The following is a 22,469-nucleotide window of genomic DNA, read 5'->3' as shown; positions in this document are numbered from 1 at the left end:
TTTCGGACAAGGATTTTAAGGGATTATACATGTCGACAATATATTGATATACATTCCACTGATGATATATAAATGTATTCCTTCAGTAGATTTAAATTAATGACTAAAAAGTTTGGCCACATCTTAAGTTTGAACCAGTAAATAAACATTTTTTAAAAGGGTACCCATTTTGAGATAACAAATGATAGGTCATGTTTCTAAAACTTTGGGTACCTGTATAATTTAAAGTTCTTTGTTCCCTCCCTCTTTGGTTTTTCTCTATGCAACGATGACTCATGATATGAACAAGTGTTATAGAATAGATGAAATCTATAATACAAAGTAGCTTGATATCTATCCGTCTGTCCGTCCGTCCGTCTGAAGCTTAAGATATCGGTAACCACTGAACCGATCAGATTCTACTCTTCAGGGAATATACCTACTGGTCCTGTGGTGGTTTTAGGCTATTTTCTTGGAGGTTGAGACACCCCCAACCCCCCCAAAAATAAAAAATCCCCCCCAATTTTTTTTTCTTGCGTGGGGAAGTTAGTTCACATAAAACAACTGGCGGCAGCACCAGTAGTATTTAATTTTTTTATATAATTTCCTCTTGGAGCACAGCCTGTCTTAACCTCTTAGGGGTTTTGCCTTGAAAGACTAAGATCTCTAGAACTTCCCGCAAATTCGGAAGTCACACTTAACCAAAGTGTTATGGTTAAGACACAGCCCCTAGAGGCTAGGGGCGAAGTGATATTATATTGGAATATAAAAAAAAATTCTTGTAGATGCGCGTATACCCTAGAGGGGCTTTTTCCACTGGAGATTGCCTAATAAAACTAATTTTAGGAAGTATTTAGTCCCCTGAAAATGACTCCCATTTTTCAATTGTAGTTTTTTTTAAATGTTAAAAAAATTTCATTTTGGTTGGACCATTCTTTTATAGGGGCGATTTCTCTTAGGATGGTACACTGTTCAAGAACCTATGTAAAGGAAAAACATATTGGTTTAGTAATTAGCGAGATCCTTCGGTAAACACGCAGACAGACAAACACACAGACAGACAAACACACAGACAGAGATCATTTTACTTTTTTCTAAGGATTGACCTATCACTGCTAAGGACAGATAATAGCAGACACGCGTGAAGTAGGGAATAAGATTTCTATTCCAACAATTGATAGATAGATAGACAGATAGACAGATAGATAGATAGATAGATAGATAGATAGATAGATAGATAGATAGACAGATAGATAGATAGATAGATAGATAGATAGATAGATAGATAGATAGATAGATAGATAGATAGATAGACAGATAGATAGATAGATAGATAGATAGATAGATAGATAGATAGATAGATAGATAGATAGATAGATAGATAGATAGATAGATAGATAGATAGATAGATAGATAGATAGATAGATAGATAGATAGATAGATAGATAGATAGATAGATAGATAGATAGATAGATAGATAGATAGATAGATAGATAGATAGATAGATAGATAGATAGATAGATAGATAGATAGATAGATAGATAGATAGATAGATAGTTGGTTCAAGAGACTTTAAAAGGACACTCCACTTATATTCTTTTTGAAAAAAGGTTTTCAGCAAGCTGCTTCGCCTCTAGAAGCTTCTAGTGAAACTTGGTGGATAAGGGAGGGGGAGGAGGTGGGGTTAAGTGCACCCTTCATTTTCAGTTTGAAAAGAAAAGTAGAAAAACAGACAGACAGACAGATACTTTCTTTCATGTTAGGATAAAAATTTCGATAAAATAAATTAAGAAAAAAATTTATTTCTTAAAGAAAGAATCATATTTTAATAGAAAAGAACCCTTTTTGTGTGAATTTTGTTAATTTTATAGGATGAATAAGTTAGTTTCAGGTGTTCACAGAAAATGTATTTTGCAGATTATTATTTTAGGTTTCGTTGGCATAGAAATTTTTTTTTATTAAGTCTAACTGAATATTATTTTCAAACAGGTGAGTCCTTTTAAAGTAAAGAGATAGATTAAAAGGGGAGAGGGAGGAGTAAGAGAGGGAAAAAGTGACAAAATGCAAGAGAAAGAGAGAGTGTGGGAGAAAGATATCTACATAGGCAAATTCCAGAGTGGCTTCCCTCTTAAATTTACAGCACAATATTAGCAATTTAAACTTTTATAAAGTGGTGTGACAGTGTATTTTTTGGAACCAGCCTTCATAGTGATTCCTTTTTTCCCAACAGGTGCCTTTTCCACCACACTCCTCTTTTTACAAGCAGTAACAGAGGGGGGCCGGGGGCGTCATATGCCCCCTTTTTTATGGCGTGTGCGTGTGTGTGTGAGTTACGGTAGTCCGTCCACCCGTCCGTACGTCCGTCCGTCCGATACTCCTCAGTCAATATTAAACTCGCACCGGAGTTAACTAAAGACAAGAGTGCGTGGCTAGTGTTAGTCTATTAACGGTAATGATCAACTTAATCTACCCTGTTTTCTCCCCCGCCTTACCTCTTGATATGTGCTCGGTTGCGCCTCGGGTTATAATTTCTTCCTTCCGGTATACTAATAATATGGATTTCTCTTACTAAGTGAAAATTTAGATATAATACTACACACGGCATTCAAATCACTATAGAAAGTTATATTATCCTTACTATTATCCCCCCTTTTGATAACTTTAGTATACATTTTTTATATTGTTATTGGTTATTGTGTGAAATGTTATTTACTTGAATAACATATTCAGTGTTTGTGATTATTTGCAGGTTTGATTATTATTTTTAGTGATTTAAAAGAAAGTATCTTGAATTAACAAGGACAATAATGTTCATAAAAAGTGTAGCAATAACATATCAAAACATTTTTTATGATAGAGTAGTTATGTATTTATCGGATTGTGTTATAGAAAAATTTTCTATTACCATTCTTGTATTTATGTAAAGCTTCCTTAAAATAGTAAATGGTTATATGTAATTTTTCTCCCCTTTTTTGTCCTTTCCAATATAAAGCCCCTAGATGCTAGGGGCGCAGCTACAGTTAGTTGAACATAATTTGAAAAATAACATGAAATATAACGAAGCAAATCGAAAGATAAGGGCAAAACTTTAGTAAGTATTTAAACATGTTTGTCTTAAACCATATAATATCAATGTTAAGTTTACAATCATAATTTAAAAATGAAGGCTCATTAATAATTTTAGAAGGTTGTTTTTTTTTGTTATAATGGATGCAGTCATCCTTGTTTTTTTTTGTCATGTTTTATTTTATTTATTGATTAATTTCTAAAACCAATAGTAAAGGAAAATATAGTAAAACTTTTTACCTAAGGCTCTTTTTAATGACTAAAAAACAATTTATTCATTCAAAATAATGCTTCGTGGATTTTTTAGTAAAACTTTTGATTATTTTTTAAAGTTTTAATAATTTAATAAACGGCAATATATACATCTTTAAAGAAACATTTCTTGAAAATGTTTTTTTTTATCACATCTCTACAGTGAGGGTGAAGATATCATCTTCCAAAATAGTTATAAACCTTCCCTGGACCTACAAAAAGATTCACTGTAAAGGAGAACCATATAGGCACAAGGGTTAGCGCGATTCTTCGCTACATACAAAAAAAACTTACTACTTTATATAATAGGATTGATTTTAAATTATTAAGATTTTCTAGATGAATATGGTTTTTAATACTATTAAGATAAAAACTCAAATTGAATTAATTTTCCATTGTCTTATCCCTACATCTGCTACGACCGGAACCACTGAACCGCTAATATTCCTAATATTGCATATCTTATTATCAGCATATTGGTTAAAATCACTACAATACATATGTATATATTCCTAGGAAAGAAAGTGAAAATTTCAGGGATCTAAAGGGATAAGACATTTGCTGATTAATTAATGTACATCCATAATGATGAATGATGACACACAAAATTAACTTTTCTTTAGATTACAATTAGTTGTTGAAACCAGCGTTGCGGAGCCGATTGATTTTGGTGCCACTCCGGCTCCGGCTCCGACCTAAAATCAAGAAAAACTCAACAATAACATATTTATTTTTGCCGAATCTATTTTTGACTTTTGAAGGTTTTAAAAGTTAATTTTTTGATAAAAAGGAACTTGAAAAACTTAAAAGGGGAGTTTGCACACGTCACAACAGAGTAACCAAATAATTTTTTTTTAAAATCTGCGTTTTTAGCTAACCCGGAGCCGTTTTTAAAGAAAATTACGGCTCTAGCTCCGGCTCCAGCAAAATATGTCGGCTCCACGGCTCCCGGCTCTGGCTTCGGCTTCACAACGCTGGTTGAAAAGTTTGGACAATAAACTTAATGAACCATCTAATCAAAATACAATAAAATCGCCAAAGTTTCAAAGTAAAACTAATAAGAAAACGTTATAATTAAACTTTGGGGACTATTGCAATAAACAGCCCAATGTCCCCTTCCTTCCTGGAAAATTTCAACATACTAACATTCACAAAATTTTAAGATTTTCTACGTCATATTTACATTTTCTAAAATTAATATAGACTAACAATAAAAGTAATTAATATCTTCAGGAAATACAAAAATTAGTTGTGTCTATGATTATTCCGTAAGATCTCGTAAACGGCTGTAAAAAATCTTTACAACGATTCAATTGAGTTAATAACTTTATTAACGAATTTTTGAAAAGTTAAACGAAATATTTGTGAAAATTTACAAGAAGTGGGGTGACATTCAACTATGAAGTTTTACAATTTCATTCGTTGGCTTAAAAACTTTAGGGACTTTTTAAAATCCTGATGGGATTGTAAACAATTGCTGTGCTTAAACTTTTCCACAGTTAATTTTTATCTACAGAAAGGACGATTTAGCTTATAGTGTACAATTACATTCAATTCTATTCCTATTTTTAAAAATATTTATTAAAATATCATATTCAATTATTGATTCACAATACCTACAAAAATTTAAATGATATACTGACATAGATAAAAAATACTTTATTCTCAAATATGATTTTTAAAAGCGAAGCTTTTCTATAATTAGGGTCTGTCCGTCCGTCCGTACGTCCGTCCGTCCGTCCGTCCGTCCGTCCGTACGTCCGTCCGTCCGTCCGTCACGGATAGCTTTTTTCGTTAATTTAGACATGTTAGAATTGTCCTATTGATTTCAAATTTTGCATGGTGATTCCTTTAGTAGTTAGGTACGATTTAGAAAGCGTAGCAACTCTATAATCATTACCAAAATGTCCGTACGTCCCTTTTTAACATGTTGATTTTTTTACTTTTTTAAATAGCTTTTTTCGTTAATTTAGGCATGTTAGAATTGTCCTATCGATTTTAAATTTTGCATGGTGATTCCTGTAATAGTTAGGTACGAGTTACAAAGCGTAGCAACTCTATAATCATTACCAGAATGTCCGTACGTCCATTTTAAACATGTTGATTTTTTTACATTTTTAACAACAAATTTGTATGTGACCTAATTATCCGATTGGTCTGATTTTTGGTATACTGATTCCTGGGACAACAAAGTACAATATTATAAGCGAAGCAACTCTATAATCAAGTCCTAAAAATGTAAGTATGTCCATAATCATTATCCTGTATCAAGCAGTTTTTCAACAAATTTATTTACAATTTTGCTTTGACTCTTATACATTCGCATTCTGATTATTCAGTTCTGACACTATACAAGTGTTAATGTCCGTTTGTCCTACCGTTTCAGAGCTTCGCTTTTATGGATGTTGTCATCCTTGTTCTGTTTTATTTTGGCAAAAGGTAAATAATGGGGTTGAGAAGCCACAGACAAATGGGCAATAATGGTTAGTTATAAAAACCAATAAAATTATACTTCACACTAACCTAAAAACAACCCACAAAGAATGGGTTAAAGAACAGTTACCTAATGTTTTTAGAAATATCAATAAAAAAGAAAAATATGTCTTAATTAAAATAAAATGTAAAGTAAATAGGTTAAATTATGTAAAAAATATCAAATCGAATCGAAAATAAAAATAAATAAAACCAGCCCGTAGAGCCGTTTTTCCAGATGTATAAGATATCTTACTGGCCATACACACACACACACACACACACACAACAATATACTACTTGATTTTAACTCTATTACAGATTACTCTATGTAGAAGAAGGATAAACTGTTCACACACACACACACACATACAACATACTACTAGCTATGAACTCTATTACTGATTACTCTATGTAGAAATACCATATATCATAGACAGGAAGAAGGATAAAACTGGCCATACACACACACACACACACACACACAACATACTACTAGCTATGAACTCTATTACTGATTACTCTATGTAGAAATACCATATATCATAGACAGGAAAAAGGATAAAACTGGCCATACACACACACACACACACACACACACACACATACACACACACGCACACACACACACATACAACATACTACTTGCTATGAACTCTATTACTGATTACTCTATGTAGAAATACCATATATCATAGACAGAAAAAAGGATAAAACTGGCCATACACACACACACATACAACATACTACTAGCTATAAACTCTATTACTGATTACTCTATGTAGAAATACCATATATCATAGACAGGAAGAAGGATAAAACTGGTCATACACACACACACACACACACACACATACTACATACTACTTGCTATGAACTCTATTACTGATTACTCTATGTAGAAATAACATATATAATAGACAGGAAGAAGGATAAAACTGGTCATACACACACACACACAGTCACACACACACATACAACATACTACTTGCTATGAACTCTATTACTGATTACTCTATGTAGAAATACCATATATCATAGACAGAAAGAAGGATAAACTGGTCATACACACACACACACACACACACACACAACATACTACTAGCTATAAACTCTATTACTGATTACTCTATGTAGAAATACCATATATCATAGACAGAAAGAAGGATAAACTGGCCATACACACACACACACACACACACACACACACACACACATACAACAGACTACTAGCTATGAACTCTATTACTGATTACTCTATGTAGAAATACCATATATCATAGACAGGAAGAAGGATAAAACTGGCCATACACACACACACACACACACATACTACATACTACTTGCTATGAACTCTATTACTGATTACTCTATGTAGAAATAACATATATAATAGACAGAAAGAAGGATAAACTGATCATACACACACACACACACACACACACACACAACATACTACTAGCAATGAACTCTATTACTGATTACTCTATGTAGAAATACCATATATCATAGACAGAAAGAAGGATAAACTGGTCATACACACACACACACACACACACACACAACATACTACTAGCTATAAACTCTATTACTGATTACTCTATGTAGAAATACCATATATCATAGACAGAAAGAAGGATAAACTGGCCATACACACACACACACACACACACACACACACACACATACAACAGACTACTAGCTATGAACTCTATTACTGATTACTCTATGTAGAAATACCATATATAATAGACAGGAAGAAGGATAAACTGGTCATACACACACACACACACACACACACACACACAACATACTACTAGCTATAAACTCTATTACTGATTACTCTATGTAGAAATACCATATATCACAGACAGGAAGAAGGATAAAACTGGTCATACACACATACACATATACAACAGACTACTAGCTATGAACTCTATTACTGATTACTCTATGTAGAAATACCATATATCATAGACAGGAAGAAGGATAAACTGTTTCTCTGGGAAAACTATAACTTCACAGAAAATTATGAATATGTAAAAATGCTGGGTAACTTTGTTTTTAATAAAAAAGACAATTTACATCACTAAATACAGTCTCTCTCATTTCTACTATCTTTCTCTCTAAATGTAAATCTTCTTATTCATCCAGCTTTTTTACCGTTTTATCTCTCTATCTCTCTTTCTCTACCTCTCTCTTTATTTCAATACCTCTCTTTTTCTTTTTCTTTCTCTCTCTCTTTCTGTCTTTCACATGATTTCTCTCTCTTTCCTTATCTCACTCTCTCACTCTCTCTCTCTCTCTCTCTCTCTCTCTCTCTCTCTCTCTCTCTCTCTCTCTCTGTCTCTCTATTTCTCTCTGTCTGTCTCTCTCTCTTTCTCTCTCTCACTCTCTCTCTCTCTCTCTCTCTCTCTCTCTCTCTCTCTCTCTCTCTCTTTCTCTCTCTCTCACTCTCTCTTTCTCTCTCTCTGTCTCTCTCTCTATCTTTCTCCCTCTTTCTGTCTGTCTTTCTCTCTCTCTCTTTTTCTATCTCTCTTGATTTTTCTTTTGCTATTTCTTTAGTTGAAACCTTTCCATTTTTTTTTCTAAATGTTTACATCCCTTTATCTCTGAATTGGTACTCCATATGGATATAAAATTAATATGACACATATTTCATATTAATGAAAGTTCTTCCGTTATACTATTATGTTAAACTTTAAGTTCCTATTATATTATTTCAAATATTTAGATTTTACCTTTATTGAAAGCGACAAAAAAATTAAAGTTTTACAAAGCTAAACAAAGAAAGCAAACATTAAAAATACGTTTAATTTGATTTCTAATTAGAAATTAGGTGCAACATTTCAAATATCTCCAATTATTTTTTCTTTAAATAACAGCAACAGATGTAGAATATACGTGGATATTATGACAGGAGAAAAATTGTCACCAATTTAGGTTGCTATATCTCCTGTCTTTTATTGGTGTTAGATTTTTGTTATTTCAAAACGGAGAGTGACTTGAACGCGTGTTTTTCAAAATCTGGAATTCACCTGTTAAAAAATATTATGCAACTAAGAGAAATTATTTTTTTTACAAGCAACTTTTTTGATTTTTAAAAACATCACTGCAATAATTAACTTAGCAAATATTAGGTGGTTGAACATAAACTTTTAATAGTTATTTATCGCATCGTTTCATAAACGGCTTTCCGCGGATATAAAATGTACAATTATGAGATTAAAACTAGTTTTTTTAGCCCCGAGGTGCCGAAGTCACCGGCTAAAAAAACTTGTTTTAATCTTATGATTGTACATTTTTATATTCGTAGAAAGCTGGATAAAATATGATTCTAGACATAGTTTTTTCGTATGGATGAGAACCGGTTCCTATCCACCGGATTTGAATGAATACGAGAAATCTATTACAACATTTAGCTATCTGGTTTTAATCTAGATATCTAGCTATCATTTTGCTTTCTAGCTAGCAAATTAAAGTTTATTTTTGTCAGGGATCTTAAGGGATAAGACAATTGATACAATCCCAAAAATTTCCCCTTTTGTTGGATAAATTATTCGTTGAAAAGTTTGGACACTTCTAGTTTGGATCCAAATTCATTTAGCCAACAAAAAAGATATCGGGTTATAAAACTTTGGGTACCAGTGTAATTTACAGTCCTATGTCCCCTCCCTCCCTGATTTAGATTGACAGTATAATTTAAATTTTTCATCTGAATATTTTCTCTTTTTCGAAGTAAACACAATTAATCAGTGATAGAGAGGGGACAATGGGCTCTTTATTACACTAGTCCCCAAAGTTTTACAATATTTTTTTCTGTCTTAACAACTTTGGGGACTTGGGAACTTGGATTGGTTGGTTTATTAGGTTGAGTGTTCATACGTTTCAACCACTAATTCAATCTACAGCAGGGGTAATTTTTGTTTCATCATTAGGGATGTAAATCCATTTATCGGCCATTGTCTTATCCGTTTAGATACCTGACAATTAATTCCACTTAAAAACCAACTTTAATTAATGATTTTTTTACTTTCAAAACAAAGCATGATTTGTGTATACTTTTTATTATGTAAAACTCTTGAAAAGTGTAGCTTCTCTAAAATTAATGTGGCTCCGAACTAAAAACAAACTGCCCAAGGACATTGGACTGTTAATTACAAGTATTGTAACAACGTTTTCTTGATTGCTGTCTCAAAAAACTGTAGTTACTTTAATTAATTTTTTATTATCTTATTTTTTATTTTGCTCTGGTACAGGCTGCCGCAGACTGCCCTTTTTATTATTTTTTATTCCAGCATTTATTTTGAATGAAAGAAAAGCAACATTCTCTCACTAAAAACAATAAATATTAATTTTTTTATCACCTCTTGGGGCAAAGCCCCTAGAGGCTAGGGGCGAAGCCGCTAGTTTACATTTAAAGCATTAAAAGCATTTAAACGGGAACGTACTTTATCCGGTAAAAATAAAGTGATTAAGTGATTTCATGAATAAAAATCAACACTTTAGCCGGTTTCCTAAATTACATTATCATTATTCTAACAGTAGAATATGTGTCTTAGCTAGCCTTTGCAATTTGGTGTTATTTACTAAAAACAGAGACTGTAGGAATCAGTCTAAGTATGTCATACTGTTGATTTTTGTTATTTATCGAAGCTACTCTAAACTTTTAAAATATTTTCTTGTAATATTTTCCGGTATGCCTTCGAAACCGATTAATATCAGCTGGATTAGAACCAGTTGTAGGTCATATTAGAAAATCATGTATATCATCGTATTACAGACATATATAAAATATAAAAATATTATGTCTGTTTAACAGTTTTGTTAGCCGGAACTTACAAAACTGGTTTTAATCCTTTTCATTTTAATATCCGCGAAGATCTGTCTTTGATACTTTTTTTTATATTTTGTGCTTCGCTACTTATGGATATAGTCCTATCATGTATTTTTAGTTGATAAAATCATTGGAGTATAAATAATTTCTTCTATAATTATAAACCTTTCTCTTTACACACTTCCGTCAAGAAAGGAAATAAGAATTTAGTACATTTTTAAAACATGCAAGGGGTGTTCTAAAAAGTATAGCTCCCTTACTTTGTTTGTATGTATGTAATATTAAATTACTTATAATACACAACCAACAATTAAATTAACTCAAGAGAAAAAATCATTATTCTTGCTGTTTTTGGAGTTAAAGCTTCGAGTACTAGCAAATATCTATTTATTTAAAACGTAAACAGATAATATCAAATTTCAAGTGTCATTTTTTTTAATACTTTATTTCATTAACAATTTTATCTTTTTTTAAATTTTTACTATGGATTGAGAGGATATTAAGCTGTAAAAAAGCACCGATTCCCAAAGTTTTATAACTTATGTTAAGTTTTATATCTTATTCGTTAGCTTATAAACTTTTGGTTGATTAATTGATATAAAACTTTTCAACCAATAATTTGATCTATAAAAGGGGTAATTTTGATTGTCATCGTTGGGATTGTACATCAAATTATCGTCTATTGTCTTATCCCTTAACATCCCTGACTTTTAAAAACTATTATGCCATGTGATTATAGATAAAAATAATAATTAATTATCAAAATTGCCATTTGGTTTATTATCTGTAGTGAACTGAGAAGCTATTTGTAATATATGATCATTATGATGGACTTAATAGACTAGGAACAAAATATTAATTGTCTTTTAATATCTTATAATAATAATTAAGATTATCACATTACAGATATTGTACATAAAAAAAATATAAAATTATTTTTTTATGATATAGGTTTTAATTATTCTGGAGGTAAAAGAAGACGCAACTGCTGTTTTTCTAGCTATTTTTAATGTTTTAGGGGAGGGGAAAGATTAACTTAAAAATGTCACTTTATCTGCTGTCCATATTATCATTTACAAAAAAAAATCCAGGGAGGTAGGGGATATAATACTGTAAATTACACTGGTACCCAAAGTTTTATAGATACGTTATCTTTTTCATTGGCTTAAAAACTTTTGGTACTTTTTGAATTATTGGTTGGTTTCAAACTTGTAGTTTCTAAACCTTTAAACCACTAATTTTGATCTTCAGATATACTAATTTTGTTTATTATCATTGTGGATGGTTATTGATTTATCGTCTATTGTCTTATCGCTTAAGATCCCTGAATAAAATCTGATGCCTAGATGTAACCTAATTACCTGTAGCAAATTAAAAAAGACAACTTTTGAACAGATTTGATTAAATAATTGTGTTTTTAAAGGGTAAAGTATAAAAAGCAGTTTTTTATTAACATTTTAAGACAAAATTTTGTAAATTTATTGATAAATAAGTGTAAAATTAAATCAATTATAACTTGTAAAAAAAACCGACAACATTAGTGCAGTTACTTTACTTATACTATTTTCATGTCATTTTGAGAATAGCGTTAATAAACGTTATTATTAATCAAGCATATTGTTGGACCTAACGTTGAATGGAATATCGGTCAAATGGACTTCTTTGGAGTGTTTCTAAAATATGTTAGTCAGGAAAATTTTAAGTTAATCACAGCCTACAAAAATCATTGTAGTTTGCTGTACGTATATATATGCCCTAATATTAGAGAAGCTTCGCTTATAAAATTAAATGTGTTGTTTATGTGGTAAACACGACAAAGATGACAATTTTGTGTCCAGAGATCTTAAGGGATAAGACAAGGGGCGATAAATTCAAACACATCTAAATGATGATAATTAAAATTACCCCTTCTGGTGGGTTGAAAAGTTTGGACACTTCTAGTTTGAAACCAACCAAGAAAAAATCATTTAAAGTTTTTTAGCTAACGAATAAGATAACATGGTTATAAAACTTTGGGTACCAGTGTAATATGTTTTTAGTGCAATGGTCCCTCCTTCCCTGGTTTGTGTGTCGTAGCACATCCACCTGTGCAAAAAAAAATTCTAAAACAGTCAACTTTTTCTCTCTTTTTTTTTCTATAAATAAAAACGATGTCTGTTAGTCCGTCCGGATGAAAAAAAGCTCTCATTTTGAGATCTATGGAATATATTTAGTGGTCTTACCATGGTTTTAAGCTATTATACAAGGTGGTTTGTCAAATGAACACTTAATTCTCTCATAGGTTTTGAAAAGTAAATCTTCCAAAAAAGTGAAAAAATCCGGGAATCCTTTTATTTGATTACAACGAAATTTTGTGTGCAATTGTTACGCCTTCAGGGAAATAGATAGGCATTCTTTAAAACATATCAGAGATAGACAGACAAAAAGGTATGTTTTAATTCCTTCCTCAAGAAGTTTATTCTTCCTATATAAATCTTTTTCAAAGTATGCAATATAGTATTTCCCTACGCTATATCTCTTTGGATATAGTTGACCCTCCGATCCAATCAAAATAGATCTTAAAAATCTTCCAAAGACCAATATGAAGCTTCAGTAAAATTAAAACCAGCATATAAGGATATAGACGTGCAAGGGTGGGGGTAAAGGGGTGTTTTCCCTCATCAAACTATGAAATCTCTCATTTAACCCCCCTGAAAATTTTTAAAAATAATCTTGAATACTCCCTAAAACCTTTGTAACACCTTATTTTACCCCCCTCAAATAAAAAAGCTTTAACGTCCCTGTATAAGGATAACCTTAAGTTATTTTACTAAAATTTATTATTTTTATTTTTATTGAATAAATGTCGCGATTGTTTATAAGAACAGTTATATTATTTTGTCATGCCTGAACATCAGGCAATTTAGAGTTTCTTTTGGCTTTTTTTCGTAGCCAAGTTACTCTATAACTTACTTTGTCCGTCGCTAATTTTATATTGTTTTTGCTTCGCTATTTCTAGATGTTGATATTCTTGGTTTTTTTTGCAGTATAGCATCTCTTTTTGGAATAAGATTTCTCTGTGTTTTGAAGAGAGAGGGGACATTGAATTGTAGATTATACTAGTACCCAAAGTTTTATAAACATGTTCTCTTATTCGTTGGCTTAAAAACTTGTAGTAAACTTTTTAACAGATGATAACTAATATAGATATAGTCAGTCCTGTTTCTTTAGAATTTGGACTCAGGGAGGGGACATTGGGCTGTTAATAACACTATAGTCCCCAAAGTTTTATTATTATTTGGCTTGCCAACTTTGGTGACTTTTATTGAATAGTTCATTAAGTTGAGAGTCCAAACGTTTCAACCACCAATTGTAAACTACAGAGGGGGTAATTTTGTGTATCATCATTGGGAATGTACAAAAATTTATCGGCCATTATCTTATCCCTTTAGATCCCTGGTTTAGACTGCTCAGTTTCTGTAGAGACTAGACATCAAATTATTTTCTACCATATTGAATAAAAGTTTAACGGGCGTTTGGCCAAAAAAAGTCAAAATTATCCTTAAAATGAATAAGAATGATTGAAAAGCAATTAGACACATAAGGAATTTATAATTTTAAAGATTTCCTCACGGGGCAGCCATAATATATTAATTTACCCCTAGGAGATAAAACTTTGCATAAAACAGCGTTGCCAAATTAAAAAATAAGAAAAAAGCAGGGGTCTAAAGGGATAAGACAATGGCCAACTAATTGATGTAAATTCCCAATTTTACTACACAATATTAACCCTTCTGTAGATTACAATTAGTGGTTGAAACGTTTGAACACTCAACTTAATGAATCAACCAATCAAAATTATCTTAAGTCCCCAAAGTTGTTAAGCAAATTAATATATGTACATATCATTATCCAGTGATGATACACAAAATTATGCCTTTTGTAGATTTCAATTAATAGTTGAAACTAAATAAACCAACCAATCAAAAATAAAAAAATGTCCCTAATGTTTTGAAGCCATCGAATTAGAAAATGTTATTATAAGACTTTTGGGACTAGTGTAATAAACAGCTCATTGCCCCCCCCCCCTCACTCTGTTAATTTGGCATTGAATGTACGGTCAGACGTACTCTAATTGTAGAGTAGCTTCGCTACTAAAAACTAAATTGATAACCCTGGCTGTAAAAGGACACATGTTATCATAATTCCTATCAATTAACCAGGGAGGGAGGGTATACGAGGATAAACGATATTTAGATCCCCCCCCCTCCATCCCCCTCAAAATTAACTAACTACCAAAGGAAATTTTTCAATACTAAGAATTATTGGTAGATTTATTTAAATCTCATTGTCTTATCCCTCAAGGAGGAATGGGCATAAGCTGTTTATTACACTAGTCCCCAAAGTCTTATAATAACATTTTCTAATTCAATGGCTTAAAAACCATTTTAAAACATTTTTAAAATTTTGATTGGTTGGTTTATTTAGTTTCAACCACTAATTGAAATCTAAAAAAGGCATAATTTTGTGTATCATCACTGGATATGTTCATAAATGTATTGGCAATTGTCTTATCCCTTTAGATTCCCGCCTATCCCTTCACCCCTGCAAATTATTCACTGCAATTATACAACATTTTTCACTAACTGCAGAATTTTAGCAAAAAATGTCTTTGAATTGCACCATATATGTAGGAAGTGAAATAACTTTAATTTTTGTTAGAGGGTGTCGCATTGCATATATTTTAATATTTTTAACAGATCAGGGATCTTAAGGGATAAGACAATGGCTGATACATTGATATACATTCCATATGATGATAAACAAAAAACCCTTCTGATGATTATAATCAATAGTTGAAAAATCTGTGTAGATTAAATTATTGGTTAAAAAGTTTGGACACTAATGATTGGATCATTTAATCAAAATTGAATAAAAGTACCCAAAGTTTTTGCAACGACTAATGTGAGAAGTGTTTATAATACTTTGGGTGTAAGTGTAATTTACAGTCCAATGTCCCCTTCCTCCATAGATAAAAATATGTAAATATATATATATATATATATATATATATATATCAGCTTTTTCTTTAATTTAGCCATTTTCGTGCAAAAAAAATAAATTTTTAAAATACTTTTTCTTTACCCTCTAATACACAGTACACTAATAAGTTATGATTCAAACATATGACTGTAGTAAAAAAGAGAAAAATGTGTAAAAATTTATCATTTTTCCGCTCTTTTATGAGTAGCTCTACTTCTATATCATTAAGGTTTTTATGTATGTACCCTAACGAAAATTTTTTACCTTTGCTTACAGGAAAAGAGGAGACATTGGACTGTAAATTACACTGGTACCCAAAGTTCTCTCGTTATCTTATTTGTTGGCCGAAAAGCTTTTTGTACTTCTATTGAATTGAGCTTGGTTGGTTCCAAACCAGAAGTGTCTAAACTTTTCCACCAATAATTTCGATCTACAGAGGGGGTATATTTGTTTATCATCATTGGGGATTCACATCAATTTTTCGTCCATTGTTCTATACATTAAATTATCTGAATTTCTTAGCTAATAAGAATCATTTAAAATATACAAAAATTAAGAATAAATAGGCTTTCAAACATTTATTTATATTGCCAAAAGTGTTAAAAACATTATGGGGGTGTAAAATTTTCTGTACCCCTCTAGCAATATACCAGTAACAAGGGAATGACATTCTAACAAACAACTCTAAAGGAAAATTTCTCCACAACCCCCTTCCCCTTTTCCTCCCCTCCTTTCCCACCCCTCTTCAGTTGCATGCCAAAAACAAAATATACCACCAGGTTATAAGGTTTCGTGATTTTTTGTAGAATTATTTGTTAGAATAGCTACCCCTGGCAATATACACGTACCTGTTAAGGCAGATTTGTTTAAGTTTTCTCTCTTATGCAGGGAGGTAGGAAACAATGGGCTGTTTAACACACTAGTCCCCAAAGCTTTCTTATTCCTTGGCATAACAACTTTGGGGACTTTTATTGAATTTTGATTGGTATCTTTGAGAGTCCAAACGTTTCAACCACTAATTGTTATCTACAGAAGGGGTAATGTTGTCTATCATATCTTTTTATAGGCAATTGTCTTATCCCTTTAGATCCCTGCTTTTATGTAAATACATTCCTCTACCTTATATAAACAATTATAAATTACATACCAATGACCGGCAAATTCGGGGTCCCATTTTGTACTGTAATTATTATGTACAGAATATTTACTGTACATTAAATATCTAAAATAAAGGTTTATTTACTAGAATATACAAAACAAAGATTTACAAAATATAAAATTTCATTTTTTTCTGTATCTGTTACTTGTAATCAGAGATCTTAAGGGATAAGACAAGGGACGATAAATCAGTATACATCCTCAATGTTGATAAACAAAATTACCACTTTTATAGATTTAAATTATTAGTTGTAAAGATTAAACCTACTTGAATGGAACCAACCAATCAAAATTTTATTAAAACTCCCAAAGTATTTAAGACGTAATATGATAATGTGGTTATAAAACTTTGGGTACCAGCATATTTTCTGTTGCAAAGTGCCCTCCCTCCCTCCCTGCTTGTAATGCAAAGATAGGTAGTTGTGTAATTTCAAAAATAAACATTCTCATATTTCACTGAAAAAGTTAATTCAGACAACAAATATATAAATTCTTAGATTTAAATAGTTTAAAACTTGTGTTAATTTTTTAAAGGCTTCCCTAATAGTGCCAAAAGGAAGGAGGGAGGAGAGGTGGGGGTTAGTTTTCGTGTGTTTTTCTTTTCAATTTAGACCTACAGGTTAAGTTTGGTTATGTTGGGCACATGTTAGAACCGCAGTGTGAAGGTATTTTTTCTGAGTATCCAAAAACTTATGATTGGATGTCTAAAGATGCCTTTTTTTTTAAACAGAGAATTAAAAGAACAATTTAGTTCATAAGAAATAAAGCACAAGAAATCTAGAAAAGAAAAGTAATTTAAACAGTAGGGAAATCATAACCTTATGAACCTAACTTTATTGGAACGCTTGTTGCGAGGAGTTGCAATGGTGCATCCTGTATCTACTACTAATACAGATTATAAGATATTTCTATGGATTGACGTACAGACATCCCTAATTAAACCGAAGCTGCGCTACTTTAAAGACAAAGATTTGAATACTGATCAGGAATCTTTAGAGATAAGAAAATAAAAGATAAATCTACATATAGACTTCCCCAATGATATTAAACAGAATTTCCCCTTATGTAGATTTATCATGGTTTTGAAAAGTTGAAACCAAAGAAATCAAAATTCAATAATTGTACCCAGATTTTTGTATCCATCTAATCAGATGACATGGTTATAAAACTTTGGGTACCCGTGTATTTTACAATCAAATTTCCCCTCCCTCCCTGACACAGATAAATGTTAAGAACGTACCCAGCTGTAAAATTAATTTAGCCACCAGCAAACAATTTTAAATTAAATTAAATATCTGTTTAGAATTAATTTAATTGTCTTTTAAAATAATTGTTGAAAATAATTGATTTTTAAAGATACATTATAAAACTGGATATATTATTACTTGGATCTTACACCAGATTTACATGTTCTCTAATAAAGTAAAACTCGAAATGGGCTAAAATAACGATATCCCCCTTATTCCATCCCCACCGTTCCTACTGGATGAACGAACTGACCAATAAATATGTTCCATGTTAGCAAACTAAATTGCTGAGAATTTCCCCCTGTCATAATATCTTCGTATATTCTACATTCATTATAATTTTGCATATTGCTGGATGACATGCTAATTCAGGGTTCTATTTTGTTCAGTCTTTATATTGCACAAATGAGATTTAGAAATATGAAACAACATTTGCTTTTACAAAAAAAACAAGTATCTACTAGAAAACAAGGATGACATCATCTCTAAGTCTAAACAAAATTGTACATAAATTTGTTGCAAAATTTTGTAAATGCAGGATGCTATAAAAGGACATACTTTCATTTTGGGATTTGATTTTAGGGATGCCTTGTTGTCTTAGGAATCTTATTACAATAATCAGATTAATAGAATGATTATATGGTTTAAAAAAGATAAATATCAGCATATTTTAAATAACGATACGGATTTTCTGGTAAGGTATAGTTACTACGCCCTCTAAATCGTTCTTAATTGTTATAGGAATCATCGTGCAAAGATTGAAAGCGATAGGACCGACCCAAATTATAGAAATGTTTCTATTTAAAAAAAAGAGAGAAGGGACTTATTAATAAAAATCTTATCTAAATTAAAAAGATTTTATTTATGATTATCGGCTAGAGGGCAGCAGGATCTAATTAAGGAACATTTTATTCACAAATCAATGCCTTATGCTTTATATTTGAAACAATAGGTTCAATATTGCCTCCAGTTATATAGGGCTGTGCAAACTTTCTTATTCTCATACATAAAGTCATAGGTATTTTATAGATTTTTAAATCCTTTTCTTAGTATCTATATTTACTCGAAGAGAGGGACTAGAAAAATAGCTTAAAATCATCCAAAGACTTAATATGAAACTACAATAGTCTGAAACCATTACAGAAGCTTAGTGAAGCTTATCTAAAAAAATCGAGCTTAATCAGTTCAGCAATTATTGAGATCCTAAGCTTCAGACATAAAAACCTTACGACTAGGGGCACTTAAAATGGAAGGGGGAAAATTGACCCATATTTTCAATTTAAGTTTTAAAAGAAAAAGTAAACATTTTTGTGGGGGTCATTTTTTATTGGGAGGGTAGAGGTATCCTCCCTCCAAACGATTGAAACCTGGATATATATACAGCGTCACTCTAAAGAAGAGTTCAGAAGTTCGCGAGATTCTACGCTATAGACAAAAAAAAACCTTACGACTTTTTAAAAAATAAACAACCAAAAAACTATCCCTCTCCATCATGTTAGATTTATACCAAATGTCATGGGATTAGGGTTTCTGTGTTCGAGTAGACACTTTGTGGGAAACCACCAAATTTGCTGTACCCTATATCCATGGTTGTATTAGGGTTTCTGTGCTCTACTAGACACTTTGTGGGAAACCTCCAAATTTGCTGTACCCTATATCCATGGTTGTATTAGGGTTTCTGTGCTCTACTAGACACTTTGTGGGAAACCTCCAAATTTGCTGTACCCTATATCCATGGATGTATTAGGGTTTCTGTGCTTGACTAGACACTTTGTGGGAAACCTCCAAATTTGCTGTACCCTATATCCATGGATGTATTAGGGTTTCTGTGCTTGACTAGACACTTTGTGGGAAACCTCCAAATTTGCTGTACCCTATATCCATGGATGTATTAGGGTTTCTGTGCTTGACTAGACACTTTGTGGGAAACCACCAAATTTGCTGTACCCTATATCCATGGATGTATTCCCATATGATGTATAATTATGCAAGGAAAGTGTATTGTTTACAAATTTCGCAAAAATAGGATTGTCATATAATTAGGCATTCATATAGACCTATGAACAATTTTTAATTATTCCTTTCATTTACAGTTTAGATTTCTCTCTTTGTGTAGTAGCGAAGCTGCTTTAAAACTCACATTGTTTGGCTTTCAGTAAGTTCTCTATTATTTTTTTAAATGAAGCTATTCTACTATTAGATATGATTCAATTCAAAACTTCTATGAAGATTCCTATAACTGTAAAGTAAAATGTAAATGCTTAGCACCTTTTTAGTCTTTGTCTGAAATTTTTAAGTGTACATGTATCTTTTGTTGTTTTTAGATATTAGACTGAATAATAAAAAAAATAACTCTATAATATAATGATTTTACTTTTTGGTGTAGCAATTTTGTAACTGCCAAATTATTAGACCAAATATTTATAAACCAATATTTAACCTTTTTTTTATAAATCCTGTAAAGTTATGTTTTTATTATGTCAACATATGTCTAGATATTCGTTCTTTTAAATGCATATCGGTTTTATTTTAGCTTTGACTACTTTTTTTCGACATATTTCATTAAAGATGTGTCGACATATAGATTAAATCCCTTCATCTTAAATTAGAATAAAATGGAAGAAAGTTGAATCACAAAAAAATCTTTAAAATAAAAATAACTAGCGGCTGCGCCCAAAGTATCAAAGGGTTCGAAAAGTAGGGTAAGGGAGTGGGCTTAAAAAAACATACCAAAACAATCTCAATAACCTAATATAAAAAAAAAACTAAATTAAATTCGTTTTGGACCTTACTACTCTCAGGGTTCTAATGGGATAAGACAATGACCGATCAATTGATGTACATCTCAATGATGTACGCAAAATTAGAATAAAATTAGTGGTTGAAAAGTTTGAACACTCAACTTAATTAACCAACCAATCAAACTTTACTCAAGTCCCTAAAGTTGTTAAGCCAACGAAAAAAAAAAATGTTTTTTTTATAAAACTTTGGGAATTAGTATCATAAACAGTCCATTGTCCCCACTCTTTCTCTGGATAGCTCTAATGTGCAAGTAATAAAAAGTAAAAGTATCATTAATCTAACATTCGACAAAACTTACAATGCATACCAATGTGTTTTTTTTATAACAAGAATGATAACATCCATTCCCAGTTTACATTTTAAAAAAGTAAATGAGATTCACATAAGAGCGCTTTTTTTCTAATAAAAATAAAGGGTCCTAGGACAAACGCAGGAGTCCCAAACCCAGGAACCTATTTTAGACCATATATTAGGTTTTTTTAAAGCCTAGCCCCTACTGAGGGCTTATTTGTACATTCATATCTTAACCTAACCTAATCTGTATAGAAATACTTAATCAAATTAATATTTTAATTAACACTCCTGCGTTTGTCCTGGAACCAAATAAAGGTGTTTTAAACCTATTATATGTATAATGCATGAAAACAATAAATTTTGTCTCAGTAATGATTATTTTTCAAAGGTGAAACTTATTATTTTTTTTTTCTAATACATCACGACTGACGTACGGACAATGCATAGTTTTATGAGTAGCTTCGCTACTGGAATATGCTTGATATATTTTATTTTGATTAATGATCAGACGGGCCTTGATAAAGAATGAATTTAAACAAGGACAATTATGATCAAAAATAGCGATCTACATACAACAAATTTTAGTATAAAGCTACTGCTGTGTGCAATGAATATAAGTCTATTATTTAGTATGCGTTAAAATCTAATTAGAGGGGGATTGGGGCTAGATATTAACGTTCAATCTTATTTTTTTGACATTTTTAGGTGTGATTTCTGTTGGAGGTAATAGGTATTATCCACTAAACCCTATTAGTTAAAGAGTAGCTTCACTAAAATTTAAATTTATGTATATGCAAATAATAAATAATGATTATGTTAATTATAGATGAAAGTTTTGTAGCTAGTTCAGCACTGTCTAGCCTAAGCAAATAGGTCTGTGAGGTGGTTTTAGACTAGTTTTTTTACACTTAGGAATGTACCTTAAAAGACTAAAACACTAGGTACGAATATGTTACTAGAGACTTCAACTAGAAATAACAGAGGCTCGCAAAAAGTATAGGTTTTAAATACAAAAATCATTTTTAATATTTAATTGTAAGTTATTTTTTTTTTTCTAAAATTATAATTAAATTCATACAGCTTCTTAAAACATTGAACTTTCTTCCCCTTTTTTCAAATTTAAAGAAAGTCTTTAGGACTGCGAGGTTATTCAACATTAAAGATTTATGTCGACTAGAAAAAGTGGTTGTGGCTGACATAACATCGACATGCTATTCTAGAATAAAAAAGTTTGATATGTATGTTGACTATATAGTTTTAATAAAAAGTGGTTATTGCTAATACAATATCTACAAATTGACATAATAATGATTGTCTACTAGTGTGGCCCAAATGAAGGT

At 31.3% G+C, this 22,469-nt stretch overlaps 2 protein-coding genes across 2 annotated transcripts in view; both read left to right on the top strand.

Moving 5' to 3' along the window:
* The window catches only part of LOC145318732 (uncharacterized), a 321,894-nt gene that overhangs the window by 184,680 nt on the left and 114,745 nt on the right, over positions 1–22,469 (top strand). The window lies entirely within an intron of this gene.
* Positions 2,383–22,469, top strand: part of LOC145319922 (uncharacterized) — a 44,133-nt gene continuing 24,046 nt past the window's right edge. The window contains exon 1 of the mRNA XM_080162324.1: positions 2,383–2,728. The gene's annotated coding sequence lies outside the window, so the exon portion shown is untranslated. The remainder of the gene's footprint in view (positions 2,729–22,469) is intronic.

Source organism: Acartia tonsa, chromosome 5 (genome assembly GCF_053477335.1).
Source record: "Acartia tonsa isolate MP-2025a chromosome 5, ASM5347733v1, whole genome shotgun sequence".
Lineage (NCBI taxonomy): Eukaryota > Metazoa > Arthropoda > Copepoda > Calanoida > Acartiidae > Acartia > Acartia tonsa.
Note: the sequence above shows the minus strand (reverse complement) of the source record. Positions and strands in the feature narration are given on the sequence as shown.